The sequence below is a fragment of the Protopterus annectens genome, chromosome 12.part0 (genome assembly GCF_019279795.1).
Source record: "Protopterus annectens isolate FY-2018-M chromosome 12.part0, PAN1.0, whole genome shotgun sequence".
Classification (NCBI taxonomy): domain Eukaryota; kingdom Metazoa; phylum Chordata; order Ceratodontiformes; family Protopteridae; genus Protopterus; species Protopterus annectens.
The window spans coordinates 1,170,460,192-1,170,484,368 of record NC_056746.1 but is presented as its reverse complement, the minus strand read 5'-3'; the positions used below and the strand labels follow the sequence as shown (position 1 = coordinate 1,170,484,368).

General features: G+C 46.9%; 1 protein-coding gene across 5 annotated transcripts in view; it reads left to right on the top strand.

Annotated features, from left to right (window-relative positions):
• Positions 1–24,177, top strand: part of RPRD1B (regulation of nuclear pre-mRNA domain containing 1B) — an 866,932-nt gene that overhangs the window by 532,467 nt on the left and 310,288 nt on the right. The window lies entirely within an intron of this gene.

The window sequence follows — 24,177 nt, the reverse complement described above, 5'->3', positions numbered from 1 at the left end:
CATCGGACCCTTGTCGAACCCGCTCTTCCCCTTGGAGCCTCTGCCTTGGTGAGCTCGGCTCCGACATCTGCCTCGGAGACTTCCCTTTCGGTGGTCCCTGGAGTTCCTAGTTCTTCGGAACGGGTTCTCTCGGACCTGCCTGGGAGGGAGCATTCGAGGTGATGAAGAGTGTGCTGGCCACTGGTATCAGTCAGCAGTCTGTTCCCGTAGCTCCTCCCTCTATAGTGCCTGTTGACATCTCTGCCACTTCTCTTGCTACAGGACCCAGAGATCCTCCGCCTCAGGTTTCCCCATTGGGAATTTCCCCCTCTTCCGAGGATTCTCCTGATGTTTCGGGAGATCCTCCTAGGAAGAGGACTTGTAAGAGGAAACATGCAGACTCCCCCGAGTCTGTCACTTGGATACTGACTTTGATGAGTCAGAGGGATCCCTAGATCCCCTCTGAGGATGTCTCCTTCTCAGACATCCTAGAACTCCTTAAACAGAGGGAAACTGGCGCACCAACAATCCCTCTGAGCAGGAGTCAGTATACCTAGCGGCGTGTGGATCTCGGCCCTCCACCTCCTGGGTGGCTCCGCCTTCGACCCCTTATGCAGGTTATTGCCCGAAGGCGTGGGCAGCTCCTGACTCTGTAGAGCCAGTCCCTAGGAGGCCTTCAAAATTTATCACTGCCCGGGTGACAAGCAATTCCTCACTAAGGGTGTCCCGCTGATGCCATGGTGGTGGCTGCGGCCACCAAGAAGGAACTTGCAGATCCTTCCGCACGCCCATCCTCCTAATAAGGACTCTAGGACCATGGATAGGTACGTAAGCGGATGTTTTCCTCAGCGACCTTTGCTATGCTCGCTGAATTACCTATGTCACTTCACCAGACTCCAGAGGGATATCCTTAAGGAGCTGGGTGAAGTAGTACAGGATCCTACAGCTGCAGGAGCTCAAGAAAAGATTGCTTCGCAGCTAGGAACCCTTAATTCCATAGCAAACTCCTCCATGCGGCTAATATCATATGCTGCTGATGGAGCGAGTAGAGCCGCAGGTACAGGTGTGGCTCTTAGACGCCAAGCCTGGATGCGGCTATGTGATTTTGCAGATCCCTTCAAGGCGTCCTTCACAAATTCTCCCTTTGATGGGTCAGCTTTGTTTGGCCCTCAGGTGAAGGAAACTTTGACCAGGTGCGAACAGGACGGCAAGACTCTTTCTGCTGTAGGAGTCCGTTTTTCCACCCCTTCTAGACCTTATCCCAAAGGACAGAAAGGTGGAAAAATGTGGTTCCGAAATCCCAAGGAGTCACGCGGATTCACGTGGTCAGTTTACCCTAGAGGCAGAGGGGTAACAACAACAGACGCGCTCTAGAGGCAGAGGGGTCCAAAAACCAGGGAAACAGAGAGCCTCTCTGACAAGCCCTTTCAGCATCCCTGAGATGTTGCCCGGCTGTCCCTCCTTGGAGGCAGTCGGGGAAGATTATCACTGTACCCAGAAGCCTGGCATTCCCTCACTCAAGACAGATGGGTACAGTCGATCATATCCAAGGGTTACATAATTCCTTTCGAGGAAAGTCCTTTCCCTCAAATTCCCTTCCAGATGTACCACCGGTCTAAGGGAAATTGCAGAGTTAGAAGTCTCAAAACTACTGCAAAAGAGCCATTCAGCCAGTTACAACAGACCATTCAGAGCCGGAATCTACTCAAGGTTCTTTTTGGTCCCCAAAAGACGGAGACTGGAGACCAATATTGGATCTCAGCAGACTCAACAAGTCTGTGAGGAAGACAAGATTCGAATGGTCACTCTTCAGTCAATTCTGCCCTTCTTACAGAAGGACAACTGGATGTGCTCAATAGATCTTCAGGATGCGTACTATCACATCAAAATTCACAGACGCTCCAGGAGATTTCTCCGCCGGCTGGGGTCCAGTCATTTCCAGTTCAGAGCCCTGCCCTTTGGTCTCACTACAGCCCCCAGAGTGTTCACCAAATGCATGGCAGTGGTCACGGCTCACCTGAGACGCCAAGGATTCCAGGGTTTCAGATCTCGACGACTGGCTCCTGTCAGCCACCACCAGGCATCAGCTTATACAAGCCAGGGATTACACAATAAATCTTTGTTCTCATTTGGGCATCTCGATCAACTTCAAAAGTCATCCTTATCGCCCTGCCAGTCTATTACCTTCATAGGCGCAAACTTAAACACTGTTCGGATGTCAGCTACCCTTACAGATCAAAGAGTTTCAGACATTCAGAGTCATGTCAGGATCATTCTGGCCAACAAGAAAGTACAGGCCAGAATGGTTCTAAAGGTATTAGGTCTCATGGCTGCGGCCATTACTCTTCTTCCCTGGCTCGATTCTATATGCGCCTTCTTCAGTGGATGCTGTTCACACAATGGTCATACCAACAACTTCCAATGCGTCACCAGATTCTGGTGACACAGACTTGCAAAGAGCATCTTGCTTGGTGGATTACATCTCCTCAGGTTCACCAAGGCAGGTACTTTGTACCCCATCCCCGATAGCCACTGTCACCACGGATGCCTCCCTGATCGGGTGGGGGTCATTATCAGGGCAGGATGGTTCAGGGACGTGGCAGCCGCTCGAGTACCATCTGCACATAAATGTCCTGGGATGAGAGCAGTGCTTTTTACGCTGCAAGCCCTCAACGACTTTCTTCCCGTAGGGACAATTGCAGTCCACACAGACAACATGTCTGTAGTTTGGTATATCAACAAACAGGGCGGAACCAAGTCCTACCCCTTGTGTCGAGAAGCGCTCAGACTATGGCAATGGGCGATCTCCTCTCATCGGTTTCTGGTAGCAACGCATATCCCTGGGAAAACCAACATTGTAGCGGACAGATTGAGCAGAGCTATTCTCATGCCTCACGAGTGGTCTCTCAAGCAATCTATAGCGGAAGAGATTTTTCTGGAATGGGGTCGTCCATGTTGCGATCTTTTTGCTACTCCCCAAAACAGCAAATGTCCAGACTTCTTCTGCCTTTTCCCTCTATCAGACCATCCCCCCAGAGACGCTCTGACCCAGGATTGGCCCCAGGGACTTCTTTATGCCTTCCCTCCATTTCCTCTGATCCCTCAGGTTATCCAGAAAGCTACCGTTTTGAGAGCCAAATTGATTCTCATTGCCCCTTACTGGCCTCGACAAGTTTGGTTCCCGTTCCTCCATCATCACCTTTTGGTGCAGCCGTGGCATCTGGACCCAGTGCCAGATCTTCTGATTCACCAATCGGGTCAGCTGCACCGGTCAATCCCTTCTCTCAACCTCACAGCATGGTTGCTCCACTTCCTTCCTTAGCCAGGCTTCCTTTGATCTCTAACCCAGTTAGAGACATCATAGTAGCTTCGCTAAAATCCTCTACCAGGAGGATTTATACAAGCAAATGGAAACGTTTCTCTTATTGGGCTAAGGCCAAGAATATTGATCCTTTTACTGCCCCTGTTCAGGCAGTCCTGGACTTCTTAGCAGAGATTTTTCATGCAGGCTCCTCTTCTTCCACAGTCAGAGTTCAATTGGCTGCTATTTCCAATTTTCATGTCGGGATAGCAGATCATAATATTATGTCCCATAGGCTCTGCAGGGCCTTCTTGAAAGGAATTTTCCTACTAAAGCCTCCAATCAGGAATCCTCCTCCTCAGTGGGATCTAAATTTAGTGCTGACATCCTTGATTCTTCCCCTTCGAGCCAGCTGTTTCTTGTTCCCTGAAATATCTTTCTTGGAAAACTTTATTCCTAGTGGCTATTACATCGCCAGGAGGGTGTCTGAACTTCATGCTCTTTCGGTTCGACCCCTATTTGGTTTTTCACAAAGACAGAGTATCTTTGAGAACTAACCCAACCTTTTTGCCTAAGGTCGCTTCAAAGAACAATTTGAATCAATCCATTGATCTCCCTGTATTTTTCCCTAACTATTCAGATAGAGCTGAACAAAAGCTACATTATCTTGATGTCCACCGTCAACTTAGATATTATTTGGACAGAAAAAAAAATTTAGAAAATCTGATCAACTTTTTGTTTCCTATGCGGATAATAAAAAAGGCCTTCCTGTTTCTAAAGTGACCTTGTCCAGATGGCTTTCTTCGGTCATCTCTGAAGTTTATCTGCTCAGGGGAAAACAGCTGTGCTCAAAACCTAAAGCACATTCAACTAGGAGCTTAGCTACTTCTACAGCTTTTCAAGCTAGACTTCCTTTAGACACTATTTGTGCAGCGGCCACTTGGGCCACTCCTCACACTTTTGTTTCCCATTACAAATTGGACTTGGCCTCCAGGGACAGAGCCAGTTTTGGCTCTACAGTCCACAAGAGTTTGTTCCATTGAGCCACCCAGGATAGAGGTGCTAGGGACGTGGTCCCATCAAGCAAGAATGAAGGCGAGATTGACAATTTAACATTAAGAAGTTATGTACCTACCATAACGTTCCATGTTAGTTGTCTTCTCTCGCCTTCTTTCTTGTGACCCTCCCTCCTTCCCCCTGGCCTGGACAGACCTTGTTATAAGAAACTGTTATGCTGAAGACCATTCAGACCTGGTCCTTCTTCCATCTGTAAGTTTTCTTTCTTCCTTTGGGAAGTATTTTATGCTTGGTGCTATTGCCCTTTGTCATCAAACGAGATCTGGGTACTTACCGCCTTGCATCATGGGATATGGGGCTGCCTCGAGCTGGTAAAAGTGACTCTCGAGCTTAGCAAGTGCCGAGTCGGAGCCGAGGGATCGGCTCCGAACCCATCAAGCAAGAAAGAAGGCGAGAGAAGACAACTAACATGGAACGTTATGGTAGGTACATAACTTCTTATTATCAGGGGTTCCCATCCCCCTCCTGATAAAAGACCAAGACAAGAGGAGGATTATGAATCCTCTCACCAGGTTTCTCTCTCCTCAGATTCTTCTGAGGAACAGGATTACACTTTTCCACCTTATGAGGATTCTGAGGCTGAAGATTCCATTCCCTCGGCTTCTCCCCCTGAAGACTGCTCCTTTGGGGAAACTTTACATACCATGAGGGAACATTTCCACTGGGAAGGCCAGGATTACTCAGATTCTAAGAAAAGGCTCCGAGAGTTCCTTTTACTACCCCAGCACAGACCTCTTGCTATCCCTCCTGTTTTAGATATTGTGGATGACGTTTACTTGGAGTCTAGTTTAAATCCAGACTCTCTACCTCCTGCTCCAGCCAAACCAGACAGATACTACAGAGTTACCTGACTCAAACACATTCCTTTATAAAAGCCCTGTAGCTGACCCAGAAACAAATTTCCCAGGGTCCTAAGGGGGCAAAAGCTTCTATGGCTAAAAATCCTGTGCCCTCTGAAAGGGATTCCAGAGCCCTAGATAGATGGGGAAAGAAAATTTACACCTCAGCAACTCTGGCTGTGAGAGCATTAAATTGCCAGATGTAATGTGATCCTATCTCGCCTACATTCTGTACTGATGGGTTCGGAGCCGATCCTCGGCTCCGACTCGGCACGCTATACTATAGAACGAAGTCTCTTATTGGCTGAGCTATCCCACATCCCAGGATGCACCACCACTGCTTCCCCAGATCTCGTTTGCCGCTTTACAGCAAAGACGTGGTCTCGGACTTGGCTGAGCTAAGTGCTTATTTCTTTAAAAATTTCTGTCAGGAAATTTTGGCTAATCTACCCAAAAGCTGTTTTAACAGCTCTCGTTGTTGTGTGACTGAGTTTGAGTAAATTTTTGTTGTAAAATTTGTCTTTAATTTGAGGGAAAGGATCCCGTTTAAGTTAGAGGGGCCTTGCCCTCGCGCGTGATTGAATTATTTAGTGTGAGTCTTGTTGTAGCATTGTAGTCTAGTTGGTCAAGTAATCCCGTTGCTGTTAGAGGGGTCTTGTCCTTATTCACTTTTTCTTTAAAGGTAATTTGAAAAATTTTGGAAAAAGTTCTTTTCTGTGGTAGTGATTGTGTGTCAACATGTCGAAAGAGCACAGACCATCTGGATTCAAAAAATGCTCTAAATGCAGTTACAAAATGTCCATAACGGACGATTATTCATTGTGTGTGTATTGTTTAGGCCCTAAACATCTTCAGGAGTCCTGCAGCGTTTGTCACGCTTTTTCCTCCCGGGTCCTCCAAGAGAGGAAAAACAAATTGATTTTAAAAGGGCTTATTTCCCCTTCTTTTGAGGAGGCTTTATCTTCTTCCTCTTCACCTTCTAAGAAAAAGAAATCGTCTGCTCCGACCAGCCCGTCGGAACCGGCCACAAAGAAATCTCGGCAGGCTTCTCCATCGGCTCCACGGACTTCGGAGCCGAGGGCGGAACGGTCTGCCTCGATGCCTCCAGCCTCAACTCCTCTGGCTTCGGAGCCGACAGCTAGAGCTTCGAGAGGCGGGTCACCTTCATCGGCTCCACTGTCTTCGGAGCCGATGAGAGTTGCCCGCTCAGACTCTTCCTTCGGCCAAGTCCACTTCGGCTCCGAGGGAAATTGCAATGGTTGTGGAGTCTCCCTCGGCACCGATATTTATTGAGACTATTCGGAGCCGGTCCCCCAGTCCTTCGGAACCGGTGGAGAAGTCGACTCGAGCTCATTCGATCTCTTCTCGGTCTTCGAGAATGTCGGATTCGGACATAGACAGGGTACTTCAAAGGCTGTTTCAGTCTCCAGTCTTCCAAAAGTTGGTTTCGGCTCCAGCCCAGTCGGCTCCGGAGTCGATTGCCTACCCCGTTGTCTTGGTTCCTCCTCCAACAGCCTCGGCACCGTTGGAGTCGGTGCTGGTGGAGCCGGTGGAGGTTTTCGGGTCGGCTCCGACCCTTACTCCAACCCCGCCCTTCGGGTCGGAGTTCGGTACACGGACCTCCTCGGTCGGCCCCAGGGGTGACGCTTCGGGACCGATGTTTTTGGTTCCGAGCCTCCCTCTCGGTGCGTCGGCTGCGGGCGTGCCGTCTACTGTTGTGGCCTCGGGGGTCGGACCTTCCCAGGACTCTGAGGGTCCCACCTTCAGGGCCATGAGGAGTGCTTTGGCCAAATCTTCTTTGGCCACCTCCACAGTCTCACCAGCACCTTCCCTTGGCACAGAGACTGGTTCCTTTGTGGTCCCCCTGTCTCAAGACAGCGGAGCCCTGGGGCCTGAGGTCACCCCCCATCGGGGGTTTCCTCCTTCCTGAAGGTCCCTCCGAAGCATCTTCGGAGGAACCTCCAAGGAAGAGACAGTGCAAGAGGAAGCACGTCGACTCCCCTGATGAGTCTCTCACATCGGACACCGACCTCGATGATGCGGAGGGGTCCCCCAAGTCGTCCTCGGATGATGTCTCCTTTGCGGACATTTTGGAAATCCTGAAGCAACGAGGCGACTGGCAGTCCAAACCCCCTTCCGCTGAGGAGTCGGTATTCCTCAAGGCCTTCGGGGCTCAGCCCTCTGCCTCCTGGGTGTCTCCGCCCTTCGATGAGCTTCTGGATTTGATCTCTCGAAGGGCGTGGGAACACCCGGATTCTGTGGAACCGGTGCCAGCTTGCCCCAATAAATTTCTTTCAGCCCCCCCAAAAAGGATTTTCTCTCCAAAGGTGTGGCTGTAGATGCCCTGGTGGCTGCTACCCAACAAGATGTGGCAGAGGCTTCAACGTCCATCCATCCTCCTAATAAAGAGTCCAGGAGCATGGATCGGTACGGGAAGCGCACCCTTACTTCAGCAACCTTTACTTTAAGGTCTCTGAATTATCTGACACACTTCACCAAACTTCAGAGGGATTTGGTCAAGGAACTTTCAGATACCCTCTCTGGTAACCTACCTGAGCAGTTAGCCCAGACGGTTAGCTCTCAGCTGGCTACCCTATCATCGTTATCGAACTCGTCCATGAGGCTCATTTCATATGCAGCCGAGGGGGCGAGCAGAGCGGCGGGAACAGTTGTTGCTCTACGAAGACAAGCCTGGCTTCGCCTGTGTCATTTTGCGGAAGCCTTCAAGTCTTCCTTTGCCGACGCTCCCTTCGATGGGTCCTCTCTGTTTGGACCCAAGGTAAAGGACACCTTGACTCGCTGTGAACAAGAGGGTAAGACTTTGACTGCCGTAGGGGCACGGTTTTCCACTCCCTTCAGGCCTTATCCCAAGGCTAGAAGAGGGGGGAAAATGTGGTTCCGTAAATCTCAAAAGACTTACTCCTCACAGCAGGGCGATTCCCCTTCTAGAGGCAGAGGAGGGGGAAATTTTTCAGGAAGACGCCGTCCCAGAGGCGGCCGAGGCCCCCGCAACACTGGAGACCACGAGTTCTTTCGTGGCTCCTCAACATTCCAGCATCCCTGAAGGATTGCCCGACTGTGCAGCTCCGGAGCCAGTCGGGGGTCTTTTTTCGAAGCACTTAAAGGCCTGGGAGAGTTTCACTCAGGACCGATGGGTGCTCTGAATCATCGCCGGAGGTTACACCATCCCCTTTTCTCAACCCCCCCCCACCATCCCGAAAAATCCCGGACCCGCCACCCAGTCAACGGGATCTTGCAGCCATCGAAATCTCAAAGCTGCTTCAAAAAGGAGTCATCCAACCGGTCCCCGCAGACAAGACCGGATTAGGGACTTACTCAAGATTCTTTTTGGTGCCAAAAAAGACCGGGGACTTGAGGCCCATTTTGGATCTCAGCAAGCTAAATCGATCAGTCAAGAAGTCCAAGTTCCGGATGGTCACCTTGCAATCCATTCTCCCGCTGCTGGAGAAAGGTGTTTGGATGTGCTCCATAGATCTCAAGGACGCCTATTATCACATCCTGATAGATCAGGCGTCCAGGAGACACTTGCGCTTCAGCCTGGGAGACAGTCATTTCCAGTTCCGTGCACTGCCCTTTGGTCTCACCACAGCCCCCAGGGTGTTCACCAAATGTTTGGCGGTGGTGACTGCTCACCTGAGAAGTCTAGGATTCCAGTCGTTTCCATACCTAGACGACTGGCTCCTAACTGCCACCTCCAGGCATCTACTCTTACAAAACCTAGCGGCCACTATATCTCTAGGCAACTCCCTAGGAATCACCTTCAATTGGGCAAAGTCTGTGTTGCTGCCATCTCAGCGCATATGGTTTATCAGAGTAGAGATAGACTCAAAGCAAATGCGGGTCTATCTTCCTATAGAGAGGATAGAAACATTACAGTCTCAAGTTCGAGCCTTGCTCCTCAAACGCCAAGCCCCAGCCAGGATGGTCCTACAACTGTTAGGTTCCATGTCGGCCACCGTTCTCCTAGTCCCCTTGGCAAGGTTACATATGAGGATTCTCCAGTGGCTCCTGTCAGTCCAGTGGTCCTATCAGGATCTCCCTCTCAGTCACCTCATTCTGATCACAGAGACGTGCAAACAGGACCTTCGTTGGTGGCTTCATTCCTCCAACCTGGATCAGGGGCGACCCTTCGTTCCACCACCTCCAGGGGCCACATTGACTACAGACGCCTCCCAGACGGGGTGGGGGAGACATTACCTGGGCAGGTCAGTCCAAGGCAAGTGGCAGTCCGACGAGAGTCTCCTCCACATCAACATACTAGAAATGAGGGCGGTGCTTCTATCGCTGCAAGCACTACACAATTACTTCCCCCCGGGCATGATTGCCATTCAGTCCGACAACATGTCAGTAGTCTGGTACCTGAACAAGCAGGGAGGGACCAGATCCTACCCCCTTTGCAGAGAGGCCATGAAAGTATGGGATCGGGCGATTGCAACCAAACATTTTCTGGTAGCAACACACATTCCAGGGAGATCCAATGTGATAGCCGACAGACTGAGCAGAACTATTCTCTCTCCTCACGAGTGGTCTCTGAACGACAGAGTGGCAACTCAGATTTTCAGAAGATGGGGAACTCCTTGTTGCGACCTTTTCGCAACCCTCCTCAACACGAAATGCCAACAGTTCTTCTCTCTCACCCCAGTTCCGGGGGAGATTCCCAAGGATGCCCTAGTCCAAGCTTGGCCTACTATACGCCTTTCCACCGGTTCCCCTTCTTCCCAAGGTGATCCAGAAGGCGATTCGCTTGGAGAGCAAAATGATTTTAGTTGCCCCATACTGGCCTTGTCAAGTCTGGTTTCGCTTTCTTCGGAAATATGCACTGGACGGTCCATGGTTCCTGGACCAAGTTCCGGATCTCTTGACCCATCAGTCGGGACAGCTTCATCAGTCCCTCCACTCGTTGAGGTTAGCAGCTTGGCTCCTCCTCTTCCGACCATAGTCAGGAACCATGCTTTGGACCCGGAAGTCATACATATCTTGTCCTCGGCCCACAAGACTTCTACTAAGAAAATGTATAACAGCAAATGGAAGAGATTTGCTATTTGGGCCCAACTCTGGATTAGATCCCATAACTGTCCCGGTGTCAGAGGTTCTGAAGTTTTTAGCTTCTCTGTTCAATCAAGGTTCTTCGGTCTCTACCATCAAGGTTCAATTGACAGCTATTTCCAATTTTCATGAGAGCATAGAACCACCTTTGATGAGCAACAAGTTGTGTAAAGCCTTCATGAAAGGTGCTGGGCTACGGCCCCCGATATCTCATCCCGCTCCACCGTGGGACCTTAATGTGGTGTTAGGTGCTTTGACCTCTTCCCCCTTTGAACTGGCAGCAACTTGTGACTTGAAATTTCTTTCTTGGAAGACTGCTTTATTACTTGCAATTACATCAGCCAGAAGAGTTTCGGAACTTCAAGCCCTATGTGTCAAACCATCATACCTGTTTTTTCACAAGGATAGAGTATCCCTCAGACCGAGTCCATCCTTTGTCCCTAAGGTTTGTTCTACTTTTTGTCTGCAACAGTCATTGGAACTTCCAGTTTTCTTTCCAAAGTACTCAAACAGAGCGGAATACATCTTTCACACCTTGGATGTTCACAGACAATTGCGCTTCTATTTGGATAGGACGCACCAAACACGGAAAACAGATCAGTTGTTTGTGTCCTTTTCGGACAATAAATTGGGCAAAGCCATCACGAAAGTCACTATTGCCAAGTGGATCAGAGACTGTATCAGTCATACTTACTTCATTTCTAATAAAGAGCTTACAACTACAGTGAAAGCTCATTCTACCAGGGCTATGGCTACTTCGACAGCTTTTCATTCCAAGCTTGCCATTAGTGACATTTGTGCTGCGGCTACGTGGTCTTCTCCTCACACCTTAATTTCTCATTACAAATTGGACGTGGCATCTCGGGGGCGAGCTTCCTTCGGTTCCACAGTTCTTAGGAGTGTTTTCCAGTAAGCCACCCAGGAATCAGGTGCTAGGGACGCTGTCCCATCAGTACAGAATGTAGGCGAGATAGGATCACATTACATCTTTTAGTTATGTACTTACAATAACTTTAGATGTATGGGATCCATCTCGCCTACATTCCTAATAACCCACCCTCCTTCCCCCTGCCTTGGAGATCAGAAGAGACCGGACGGTTCGAGTTCAGCTGTTTCATCTTGAAACACCTGGCAATATTATATCAACAGTCTATGTGTGTGTGCATGTGTGCGGACAAACAAGATTTGGGGAAGCAGTGGTGGTGCATCCTGGGATGTGGGATAGCTCAGCCAATAAGAGACTTCGTTCTATAGTATAGCGTGCCGAGTCGGAGCCGAGGATCGGCTCCGAACCCATCAGTACAGAATGTAGGCGAGATGGATCCCATACATCTAAAGTTATGGTAAGTACATAACTAAAAGTTTCACATGCTGAAATGTCAACAATTCCTGATGTCTCAGTTAAAACAAAAGATGAGCACACATTCAGAACAGCCTGAATGCAAGGAAATGCAGCATCTGTTGCATGCAGCTGAACAGGTGGGCAAACATACCTTGCAATGCGGATTTGATTCATTGGAAGCTTCCTGTAGAGCAGCTGTTACTGGCTTTGTCATACGTAGACATGCTTGGTTAAAAGAACAAACCCTCCCTGACCATGTTAAATCAAAATTATTGGATGCACCTTTACAGCGGGATGTATTATTTGGTGTCAAAGCAGAAGCGGTTTTAAAGAAAATGGAGGATAAGGCAAAGTCTATGCAAACGGTCAAGGATTTTTTGCAGGTACAACCCCCTCGTTTCAGCAGAAATTGGCCAACAAAAAACTGGTCCTTTCCGGCTTCAGACAGATCACAGAGGGGCAAATACAGACACCCAAGGGGCAGAGGCCAGTCACAGGGCCCTTACCTCGCCAATGGGGTTCTGCTACCCAGAAAGAAGGAGAAGACAGGCCCCAGGCTAACAGAAGACAAACACAATGACTCTATCCTCAAACTACCAAGCAAATCTCTCCTGGCAACTCCCTTGGGGGGAAAACTAGCATTTTTTTCAGACAACTGGCACATCATCACAAAAGACAAATGGGTTCTAAACATTGTCTCCCAAGGATACAGATTCCACTTTCATACCTTACCAAGGATCAAAGGAATGCCAAACCTGCCACCAAATCAATGGGCAGAGGCACAAAAACAAATTACAGCTCTCATGAACATGAAAGCCATTCAACAGGTACCTGCACAGGAGCAACGGCAAGGTTTTTACTCCAGACTCTTCCTAGTCCCAAGAAAGGACAAAGCATGGAGACCCATTCTGGATCTTTCAATTCTGAACACCTATCTGCAAGTACCAAAATTCAAGATGCTAACACTACAGCAGCTTCTTCCCATGCTGGGCAAGAATGCTTGGCTAGACACTTTGGACCTCAAGGAGGCATATCTGCATGTCCCTATCAGACAAAATTGCAGAAGATACCTCCGCCTCATTGCAGGTTCAACGCATTATCAATTCTCTGCGCTGCCCTTTGGCTTATCTACTGCGCCCAGGGTCTTCACAAAATGTCTGGCACCAGTAATTGCATACTGCAGACAAAGAGGAATTCAAATATACCCATACCTGGACGACTGCCTTATTCAAGCAGAAAGCAAGGACATTCTTTTAAAGCATCTGGCATTTGTCAAACACCTTCTAAGTTGCCTAGGGTACACAGTAAACAAAAAGAAATCAAAACTACTACCCTCACAAAACATAATATTCCTGGGTGCCAGCTTGAATACAACGGCCCAGATGGCTTTCCGCACGCCAGATAAGCAACGACAGCTGTTTCAATATTTCAAAATAATGGCAACAAAGACCCAACTCCCTCCAAGAAAAATTCTGCAGGCCTTGGGATTCATGGCATCTTGCATTCTTCTAATACCATTTGCAAAACTGCATATGAAGAAATTACAATGGTACCTGAAAAGTGTATGGACTCAGTACAGCCACAGCTTGGGACCAATGATACCACTCATTCCCTGCCTTCAACAGGAATTTCTATGGTGGGCACAGACATGTCACCTCAACAAGGGTCAGCCTTTCACCTTACCCACAGCCAGGCAAACTATGACAACAGATGCATCGGACTATGCCTGCGGAGCACACATGGCAGGGCAGTGCATTCAGGGCAAATGGACTACAGATCAGAGACACCAGCATATCAATCAAAAAGAAATGCTAGCAGTGCAGAATGCACTAACAGCTTTCAAGGACCTTCTACACCCAGGACAACTACTAATAAAGATGGACAATACCACAGTTATGTGGTACATAAACAAGCAAGGGGGCACACATTCCTACCCTCTATGCAGGCAAGCAATGACCTTGTGGAACACTGCACTCTCTCATCAGGTTCAATTACAAGCACAATTCCTGCCAGGAAAGAAAAACACATTGGCAGACGACCTAAGCAGAAACATCATGGATCCACACAAATGGAAACTAGATCCACAAGTATTTGCAATGATAGTTCAGAGATGGGGACGCCCAGACATAGATCTGTTTGCAAGCCCCCACAACCACCAACTTCAAATATTTTGCACAAGGACCTTCCATCCACTAGCTTGGAAAGTGAACGCCCTCTCATTCAGTTGGAAAACATTAACAGTTTATACCTTCCCTCCACTGCCTCTTCTAGCAAAGATACTGCTGAACGTCAGATTAGAGAGGCCACAAATGATACTTGTTGCACCAGACTGGCCACGCCAACATTGGTATCCAATTTTAAGGAATATGGCCCAAGGCCCACCATGGATTTTGCCACAAATTCCTCTCCTGCTCACCCAACGAGACCATCAGATTCTACACAGCCAGCTCAAGATTTTAAACCTGGCTGCGTGGCAAATTACCTAAACAACCAACCAACACCTTTATCCAAAGCTGTTATGGATGTCATTCTGGAGGCCAGGAGGCCCAGCATCAGGAAAACGTATTCAGACAAATGGAAAAGATTTTGCGCCTGGAACCAGGCTAAAGGCCTAAACCCCCTTGATCCAAACATCCCTCAGATTCTACAATATTTGACTGAGATGTTACATAAGGACTTTCCTTTTCATCTATTAAGATCCACGCCTCAGCAATTTCAGCGCATTACAGCACGGATCCTCCTTTATTTTCACATTCACTCCTAAGACAGTTCCTCAGAGGGGCAAAAAACTTAAGACCACCAAGGAGAGCTCCAACACCTACTTGGGATCTCAACTTTGTTCTGGAAAAGCTTACACTGCCACCCTTTGAACCAGCTTTTTCAGCTGATTTAAAATTTCTTTCATGGAAAACTGCCCTACTACTAGCAATAACCTCAGCTAGAAGAGTCTCAGACCTACAGGCACTAATGGCAGTGGAACCTTTCATCATTTTTCATCAAGACAGAGTCTCTCTACGAACTAATCCTTCCTTTATGCCAAAGGTGGTATCCAGTGTGGCCCTAAACCAAAAAATCCACTTGCCCACCTTCTTCCCAAATCCCCAGAACAAAGGAGAAAGACTCCTGCACTCTTTGGACATTCACAGGCAATTAAGTTACTACTTGGATAAAACTAAGGCTTTCAGAAAAACTGATCAGCTTTTTGTAGCTTATGCTTACAGGATCACAAGGAAAAGCTATCTCAGAACAGACCATTTCAAAATGGATAGGACATTGCATACGTTTCTGCTACACACATCATGGGAAACCAGTACCTGCTAACATTAGGTCCCACTCCAACAGGGCTACAGCTACATCAGCAGCCTTTCTCAGTGGAGTGCCAACCAAGGACATTCTGGAAGCTGCTACTTGGAGTTCAGTGCACACCTTCACCAAACACTATCATTTACCTCTATACTTCAAGACTAGAGCTGGTTTTGCCACTGCAGTTTTGCAGGGCCTACTAGCTTCTTCTAACCCTGTTTGATTCCACCAGCCATCCTTAGCTTTGGGATTCAACCCAAGTGTGATGACTGCAGCAGGGTAACACATTGAAGATAGTACAGATGTTCATCGTGCATGCAGCTGCAGTCATAACAGATGGGTTCTCCTGCCGTCAGGCAGGTCCTTAGTCGGCCGAATTCCAAAGTCTAGGTCCGGCGTCTGTTGTCGTCGCTTTCTTTCCTGACGTCAGTGCGACAGGGGTACATAAAACACAGCCAACACCATTTTCTTCAGTCTTTTTTGCCGCGCGGTGCCCGAAGCAGAAGCAGTTCGCAAGTGCCGGTCGGCCAGCTCCTGAAATTACGAAAATTTGGAAACCGAAGTCTTCTTTAAAGCTAAGTACCCCGTTGGGGAAACTTTTCTTGCCTCAGACCAATGTCAGACAAAGTTAACAATTGTATTTCTTGTGGGAAGCAAATACCGCATAAGGATTTCCATTCCCTCTGTATACCTTGTTTAGGCCCAGACCACGACATCTCGGGCTGTCGCTTTTGTGCTACTTTCAATAAACGCACTATTAAGCGTCGGGCGGAGTTCGCCCAGCACTTTTTTGGTAAAGCTTTTAATTATAAAATGTCGTCGGAGACTCCGACTACTGTTTTGTCCAAAAAACGCAAGGACAAAGACCGACACGCGAGGTCCACGGTCTCCACCGACACCACGCCAAAACTGGCTACACGTGGTCCGGTTCTCAGCGAGGCGCCTACACAGCCCCTGACTACCGACGACACATCTCTGGCGGTGTCTTCTGTAACCGAGGTTCCTCGGCCCATACCCTGACTACAGCTACCAAAGCCACTGTGAGTGTTGAGCCTCTTAATGTGGACAGGTCCACTTCCACCCATGGTGTCTTTAGACCTTCATCTTCCTTTTCCATAAAGGCCTTTACTAAGTCTAAATCAGCCATGCATTCCAAGAGGCCTGTTGCACAGGGCCCATCTCCAGGTCCCATGCCTAAAAAGCAGATGCTCAAAATGGCTGAGGATTTAATCACTCTCATCAGGGGTTCCCAACCCCCTCCGGACAAGAGACCCAGAGTGGAGGAAGATTCTCCCTCTTCTGACCAGGGCTCTATTATTTCAGAACATTCTGATGAAGAGGAACACTCTTACTCCCCTTTTGAAGATTCTGATGCAGAGCAGTCCATTCCTTCTGTATCCCCCCCAGAGGATTTTTCTTTCGGGGAAACCTTGCATACCTTGAGGGAACACTTCCATTGGGAAGGCCAAGATTTTTCAGATTCCAAGAAAAGGCTTAGGGAATTTCTTTTGCTACCTCAACACAGACCTCTGGCGATACCTCCTGTCTTGGACATACTTGATGATGTTTACTCGGAGGCTTGCCTTAATTCGGATTCCCTGCCTCCTGCCCCAGTCAAGCCTGACAGGTACTACAGAGTTCCTAACTCACACCAATTTCTTTACAAAAGCCATAATGCTGACCCTGAAACCATTTCTCAAGGCCCCAAGGGAATGAAGGCCTCTACTGCTAAGAATCCATTACCTTCCGAGAGAGCCATGAGGGCCTTAAATTGTCAGTTCCATATGCTTAAATATCAACAGTTTCTGTTATCACAATTAAGGAATAAAATGTCACAACCTGAACAACCAGATTTGAAGGAGTTGCAGGATATGATGCATAGTGCAGAACAAGTGGGTAAACACACCTTACAATGTGGCTATGATGCTCTAGAGGCCTCAAGTAGAGCTGCTGTTACAGGATCAGTCATTCGTAGACATGCCTGGCTTAGGGAACAAACCTTGCCTGATCATGTTAAAGCTAAACTACTAGATGCTCCTTTACAAAAGGATGTATTATTTGGTACTAATGCTGAGGAGATACTACGGAAAATGGAAGAAAAAGCTAAATCTATGCAAACTGTCAAAGCTTTTCTACAGGTACAACCACCACGTTTTAGCAGAAATTGGCCTTCAAAAAACTGGTCCTTTCCAGCCACGGACAAGGCCCAAAGAGGTAGATACAGGCGCACAAGGGGCAGAGGACAATCTCAAGGATCATATAGAGGCAGACAGTGGCAATCTCCAGCACCAAGAGGTGGCGAAGACGGTGCACAACAATACAGGAAACAAACCCAATGACTTTCCCCTTTGCATGCCAAGCAAGGCTCAGGTGGCAGCACCCTTGGGAGGAAAGATGGCATTATTTTCAAAAAATTGGCATATTGTCACAAAAGACAAATGGATCCTGGACATTATAAACAGAGGCTACAGATTTCATTTTCACACTCTTCCAAAATGAGAGGCATGCGAACCTGCCACACAATCAAAGGGCAGAGGCTCAAATACAAATTTCAAAGCTCATGGACATGAAAGCTATTCAAGAGGTACCTACTCACGAACAAGGTCAAGGTTTTTATTCCAGACTATTCCTGGTACCAAGGAAGGGAACCGATTGGAGACCCATTTTGGACTTATCCATCCTAAACACATTTCTAATCGTACCAAAATTCAAGATGCTCACCTTACAGCAGCTTCTTCCCATGCTGGGCAAGGAGTCTTGGCTGGTAACATTGGACCTCAAGGAGGCATACCTGCATGTCCCAATCAGACAAAGCTGCAGAAGATACCTCAGATTTCTTGCAGGTTCAATCCACTATCAATTCTCTGCATTGCCCTTTGGCTTATCTACTGTGCCCAGAGTATTCACGAAATGCCTGACATCAGTAATTGCCTACTGCAGACTTTAAGGAATACAAATTTACCCTTATTTGGACGATTGCCTGATCCAAGCGGACAGCAAACACATACTTCTGGAACATCTGGCTTATGTAGCACGGTTATTGAATTCTCTGGGATACACAGTCAACAAAGAGAAATCCAGGCTAACACCATCTCAGAAAATAATTTTCCTGGGTGCCAACATGGACACAAACACCCAGATGGCCTATCTTACGCCAGAAAAACAGGGGCAACTAATACTTCAAGATGCTAGCAAATTGTACCAGGCTAACTGCAAGGAAAATCCTGCAGGCTCTGGGCTTCATGGCATCTTGCATTCTTCTAATCCCATGTGCAAAGTTGCATATGAGGAAACTTCAATGGTACCTAAAAAACCTATGGTCTCAACACAGCCATAGTTTGGAAACAATAATACCACTAATTCCATGTTTGCAAAAGGAATTTCGATGGTGGGCCCAAGCATGCCAAACAAACACAGGTCTACCATTCTGCAAGCCTCAAGCAAATCAAGTCATCACAACAGACGCCTCAGACTACGCCTGGGGGGCACACATGACAGACAGGTGCATTCAGGGCAAATGGTCCCAAAAGGAAAAGCACCTTCACATCAATCAAAAGGAAATGCTAGCAGTGATAAATGCAATTACAGCTTTCAAGGACCTCCTGCATCCAGGGCAATTATTGATAAGAACAGACAACACCACAGTAATGTGGTACATAAACAAACAAGGAGGAACACATTCATACCCCCTGTGCAGGCTGGCCATGTCACTTTGGAACATGGCTCTGGAATGGCAAATCGAACTTCAAGCACAGTACCTGCCAGGTTTGGAAAACACGCTGGCAGACAATCTAAGCAGAAATGACAGACCCGCACGAATGGAAGTTGCATCCTCAAGTGTTTACAAAGATAATCCAAGAGTGGGGAAGGCCAGACATAGATCTCTCTGCCTCCCACAGGAATCCTCAATTGACAAAATTCTGCTCAAGGACATTTCATCCGAAGGCCTGGAGAGTGGACACCTTTTCTTTCAGTTGGGCAGCACGGACAGTTTACGCCTTCCCACCTGTGCCTCTACTGCCCAAGGTGCTCTTGAAAGCAAAAGCAGACAGACCGAAGATGATACTGATTGCTCCAGACTGGCCAAGACAACACTGGTACCCACTCCTGAGGAGCCTAACACATTCTCCTCCCTGGACCCTACCTCTAATGCCTCTTCTCCTGACTCAGCACAGCTACAAAACTCTTCAGTCAGCTGAAAACACTCAATCTGGCTGCATGGAAAATTCCTTAACACCACAACAGACCCTACTCTCCAAGGAGGTGCAGAATGTCATTTTGGAGGCCAGAAGGCCATCTACTAGAAAAGCTTACTCTGCAAAATGGAAACGGTTTTGCGTTTGGAATGAGAAAAAGGGCCAGGATCCTAGAAAACTGAATTTGCCTCAGATATTACAGTATCTAGCTGAGCTGTTGAACAGTGGACTTTCATTTTCCTCCATCAAAATCCATGCCTCAGCCATTTCTGCAGAATACAACACTGATCCACCCTTATTCTCTCACCCACTCTTAAGGCAGTTCCTCAGAGGGGCTAAGAATATAAGACTTCCAAGGAAACAACCAATACCAGCCTGGGATCTTAATTACATTCTAGAAAAATTAACATTGCCTCCCTTTGAACCAGCTGCCTCAACAGATTTGCAATATTTGTCCTGGAAAACAGCTTTCCTTCTGGCCATTACCTCAGCTCATAGGGTCTCGGAACTACAAGCCCTCATGGCTGTGCAGCCCTTTCTCATCTTCCATCAGGACAGGGTTTCCCTACGAACCAACCCGTCATTTATGCCTAAGGTAGTATCCAGGGTAGCTTTAAATCAGGCCATACACTTACCTACCTTTTACCCCAATCCTCAAAACAAAGGGGAAAGGCTGCTACATTCCTTAGACATCCATAGACAGCTACGTTACTATTTGGACAGAACAAAGCCTTTCAGGAAATCAGAACAACTCTTTGTGTCCTATGCTGTAGGAGCTCAAGGGAAGCCAATTGCCAAACAGACAATTTCAAAATGGATAGGCCACTGCATACGGTTTTGTTACTCCTTTCATGGTAAATCTGTACCTGCAGGCATCAGATCCCACTCCACAAGGGCCACAGCTACCTCTGCAGCCTTCCTCAGAGGAGTCCCTACCAAAGATATTTTGGAGGCAGCCACTTGGAGTTCTGTGCATACCTTCACTAAACACTACCACCTACCTTTATACTCCAAAACTAGAGCAGGCTTTGCCACTGCTGTGTTGCAGGGCATTCTTGCTCCTCCCAGTTCCACCTAGTGCCAACCACCCTGTGCGTAGCTTTGGGATTCTACCCATCTGTTATGACTGCAGCTGTATGCACGATGAACATAGTACAGTTTTGTACCTACCATAAATGTAGATGTTCGAGTGCTAATACAGCTGCAGTCCAGGTTTCCCTCCCTCCTTCCCCTCTGGGTACAGACCTAGTGGCTAACTCCTCATCTTACAACCTATTTGGGTTATCCTTCTATGGTGTATTTGCTTGCAACTACTGATTTTTGATTATATTGCATTGCATGATTATATATTATATATATATATATATATATATATATATATATATATATATATATATATATATATATTGCCTTCCTTCTGGGGCACCTGACATCTGGGGCAAGAAAGACTGAAGAAAATGGCGTTGGCTGTGTCTTATGTACCACTGTCGCACTGACGTCAGGAAAGAAAGCGACGACAACCGACGCCGGATCTAGACTTTGGAATTCGGCCGACCAAGGACCCGCCTGACGGCAGGAGAACCCATCTGTTATGACTGCAGCTGTATTAGCACTCGAACATCTACATTTATGGTAGGTACAAAACTGTACTTTTTGTACCTACCATAAATGTAGATGTTCGAGTGTTCACCCTGCTGCAGTCCAGGTTACCCTCCCTCCATCCCCTCTGAACTAGCTGAACTTATCTCTACCACTTCTTCCTATACTACCTCTGTGGTGTATTTGCTTGTGCCTAAGGGTTTTGTTTGATTTTTATATAACCATATATATATTTTGCCTACCTATTGGGGGCACCTGACATCTGGGGCAAGAAAAACTGAAGAAAATGGCGTTGGATGCCTCTTAAATATCCCTGGTGCACTGACGTCAGGGAAGAAGCGACAGCAACTGACGCCGGACCAAGACTTTGGAATTCGGGCCGACTGTGGTACCGCCTTACGACAGGATAACCCAAGTGTGATGACTGCAGCAGGGTGAACATTCGAGCATCTACATTTATGGTAGGTACAAAACTGTACTTTTTCGGGTACACCCTGTCTGTGAGCAGTCCTGTCTTCCGATCCTACTATTTTTTTCCCTGATCCTACTATTTTTTCCCTGGATACTAGATTTAATCTTGAACATGATTGCTATATATTATCTTACTGGGGCAAACTCGATCTGAGGTATTGAGATAGAGTGGAGGGGGGAAGAGTCAGAGCCATAGAACCAAGAAGCTTTAGAGTCAGTGCCGATGTCGGAGCCAATCAGATTTGAAAACCCATGGTTAAACCAGATGAAATTCAGACAACATGGCTCTCATTAATGGTAGGAACATAAGTTTCATATTAAATATTTCGGACTGTTATATCCATAGGTGACTCTTGAAAGCTGTTTGGAGATTGGAACAGTATTTTCAGTATTTTATTACAGTTTCATGGGAGGATGTGGATAGTGTTTATTAAACAGAATGTCATAGGCCAGTAGGTTCCGGAAAAGTGATGGATAAACTGGTTGTGCTATAATTACGCCACATTACATTTCTGCATTGATAAAATGCTGTAACATGGGTTAGTAGTAACATCTATTACATATAAGCAGCTGCACATACGCACTTGTTTAGTAAGAGGTACATGTAGAACAGTGCCTGTAATTGTAGTGCAATAGCTGAATGCTAAGAAGGGGATATGACTCTCTGTCTTCTTCACTGGTTGCCATGTAAGTGTATAAGAATATGTACAATTTAATGTCCACCCTTGCAGTAGTGATGATTCAGCTACATGATACTGTTCACTTGCCATCATGCCAGGCTGCTCCTCTCCCTGCAGCTTTCCTAGAGTCTAGTATTTCTCCAGCCACTGAACCCGTAGCTGATCTGTGTAATGTAAAACATGATAAACACAAACCGAACAACTGGAAACAAACCACACCAGCCAAGGAATGCAGCTACACTCTAGAAAAACTTTATTTAATGAGTACTTTCATTATTTATAAGTAACTTCTTCATATAAAAACACAGTTAAAATTCTGCTTAAGTAAGGGATAAGCAATAGTGCGACAGCCGAGCCGCCTCTATCCACCAGTCCACTTACTCATTTAAAGACATTTGCTCTAAGCATACAGTGTGTATGTATAATGCCCACTTTTTGATCAAGTTACTTTCAAAGTTAAAACATAATTTTTGCTATAACTTAAACTTCATTTATAAAACACAGTTTTTACTATTCTGCCGTTTTTGGCCAAAAACCTATTAAATAAGTACAACATTACTAAAACCAGTTGGTTCACTTGCAAGGCTACTTTGTCTCGAAACAAGGGTTGGGAGGGTGGCCTAATGGTTAAGGTGTTTGCCTTGCAAATACAAAGTGCAGGGTTTGAGTCTCACAAGGGACAATTGGCTAGGCTTAAAATGCCTCGCAAGGGCAGTTAGCTTAGTACTAATCTATGAACCTATAAATCTATGAACAGTAGAATTGCTATTCAGTAAATATATTTACTTCAAAATGGTTTCTAGTTTGTCCTTATTTAATTAAATGAAAGTTCTATCTGGCAAGGGCTTTTAAAATTAACATTGGGACTATGGAAATAGTCATTCAAGCCTAGCCATCCTCCCAAATTTAATTTTAATTGCCAGTACAGGTCTTTTTGTTCCATGTTTACTGCCCATGGTTGACCTCTCTTGCTTTTCACAACTTTTTCCAGGATGGTGAACTTGAAGTTGCGTCCTGGGTTGTCCCTGATATGTTTAGACAGGGCTTTTGTTTCCTTTTTCTTTCTGATGTCATACAAGTAATTGTAGATTCTTTTCTTTAATTTTAGTTCAGTTTTTCCTATATAAAAAATGGGGCATAACTAACACACGGCTACTTAGACCACCCCAGCCATTTCACAGGTGTACTTTTCTGAGAGTTTTAATAGGTGTGAATTTACCTGAAATGACTCCCCTGTGCAAATCTGTTTACAATGGGAGCAATGGTAACACTTGTTCATCATAAGTGTTTGCAGTATGTCGGTCTCTCTTTGTTAGTTTTGAGAATACTTTTCATATTCATCCCCTTTCTGTAAACTACATTACGCCCCCCCCTTTCACTGGCAGCTCTCTCCTCTCTTATTATCCAGTTTTTAAGGATCCATTTTATTAGGTCACTGTCCAGAGTGAATGTAGCGATAAATGAGATGTTCTTCGTGTTTCACTGCTGCAGTCATCACATTTAGGTTATCCCCGCCAGGGTAGCCCTCGGCTGGCCCGAATACCAAAGAATTAGTATTTCTGCGTCAGTTACTGTCGCTTCAGGACCGACGTCAGGTCATCAGTAGTATAAAGTAAGGCAGCCGACGCCATTACATCAGTCTTTCTTGCAGAGGAGCCCGAAGCAGAAATAGATCGCATGAGTGCCGGTTCGCTGCTACCTGAGTTTCTTCTTCCGAATTGAAGCTGAAGTCTTCTAAAGCTAAGTACCCCATTGGGGATCCTTTTTTCTTGCTCTAACTGATGTCAGAAAAAGTTAACAATTGTGTAGCCTGTGGAAAGCAAATGCCACACCAAGATTTTCATTCTTACTGCATCACTTGCTTAGGCCCAGACCACGGCATCCCTCGCTGTCACTTTTTTGCTTTGTTTAACGCCAGAACTATACATAGTCAGGCCCTTATTGTAGCTATATATTTTCAGTTACAGTCCTCGAATTTCGATATGGCTTCGGTAAGCCATCCGACAGCAGATCTTCTGAAAAAACATAAGGATAAAGCCGGAGACAGATCGCACAGGTCCAGACCTACCAACGGCGCTTCCGTTAAGCTAGTAGTCAGTTTTCCAGTCTTAAGTGAGATGCTTTTGCAGCCCCTGATGCCCGCTTCTGTGGATTTGTAGGCCACTACCGAGACACTTTCGGAGTCCGGTATGCTGCAAAACTCTTCTTCGACTAAGGATCCTGCGGTTGTCTCTACCTTGGATGGGTCTGGAGCCGCTGAGCAGGCACTGTCTTCCGAGGAAGCGCTTTGCACTACCGATTCTCGACAAACGAAGACTTCTTT